Source organism: Sciurus carolinensis, chromosome 8 (assembly GCF_902686445.1).
Source record: "Sciurus carolinensis chromosome 8, mSciCar1.2, whole genome shotgun sequence".
NCBI classification, from domain to species: Eukaryota; Metazoa; Chordata; class Mammalia; order Rodentia; family Sciuridae; genus Sciurus; species Sciurus carolinensis.
Genome location: NC_062220.1, coordinates 30,361,754 through 30,362,903, shown reverse-complemented (window position 1 = coordinate 30,362,903; position 1,150 = coordinate 30,361,754). Strand labels below are relative to the sequence as shown.

The window sequence follows — 1,150 nt, the reverse complement described above, 5'->3', positions numbered from 1 at the left end:
TTCTTTATCTCATGTACTTGTTACAACAATGGAAAGCTAACACCCATATCTGAGTCATTTTTCAATTTGTTCACAAGTAATAGCTGCTGAATTTACATCATAACAAATTAAATCTGGCTTTAAACATGTAAATAACTTTACTTTAGCATAGAAGGACCCTGAGAAGAATAATACAATATGATAAATGCAATATCTTTAGTACAAAGAAAATGATCTCTGATGGTATTGCCTCCCCCCTTTTTAACTTGTTGAACCTCTGTTTGATGATAATGACAGTATAGAGGTGTTCACTCACTTTGTTCAGCTTTCCAAGAACTTATTGCCCCTTTCTGTGTATTATTCTTGATAACAATAACCACAGATGTGATAAACAGATCTGCAGTACATAATTTCCTCATATACTGTTTGCCAAGTTCTTCAGTCTCATTCTACCTTCATACTTGCTATATCCATGTCTACTTTTAATATTATTTTTTCATTATTTTCTTTAAATTAACTTTATATGGCTCATTTAAATAGACACTGACATAACTTGGAGTGCATAGCACTTTTCAAAATAAATGCATTGAAAAGACACACACACAAAATTAAAACATAACAAAAGGTTATGGTTTGTGAAATGCCCCAGGCCTGAGACCTTTACTTATTTAAAGAAATCAGTTAAATCAGAGGTTTGTTTAAAACACCACTAGCAAGAAATAGAGACTTTATTTTTGGCATATAATCAATTGAGGGGGAAAATATTTCTCTGATTAAACATTATATACTGCTGCATGAACTCTAAAGAAATTCAGGAATGCCTAGAAAATGCTTGCTCTTTAATTTTTTCCCCAAAATAATGTAATGATCAGAAAATGTGTTGGTGGTAGGGTAGAGTGTCAGCCACATTCCACTCTAGTGGGTAGTAGTATAGATTCACTGCTTCTATATAGTCCATCTCTTTGAAAGTAGATGGGAATAGAGTCAAACACTTCAATAAGCTGTTCTTGCTGGGTGTTGTACTTTTGCTTTCAACTAGATATTAAATAATTTTAAAAAGTAGCTTCAGCCTACTAATTTGAGATCCTGAGGGTAAAATCACAGACTGAAATGAATGTCGGGAGAAACTGGTTAAGCTTGAATGGACATTTAGCCTTGGACATGAAAATAA

The 1,150-nt window shown here is 32.9% G+C and overlaps 1 pseudogene; it reads right to left on the bottom strand.

The window, feature by feature from the left end:
• Positions 1-250: 250 nt before the first annotated feature.
• On the bottom strand, positions 251-349 carry LOC124991999 (uncharacterized; annotated as a pseudogene).
• Between the last annotated feature and the right edge of the window lie 801 nt (positions 350-1,150).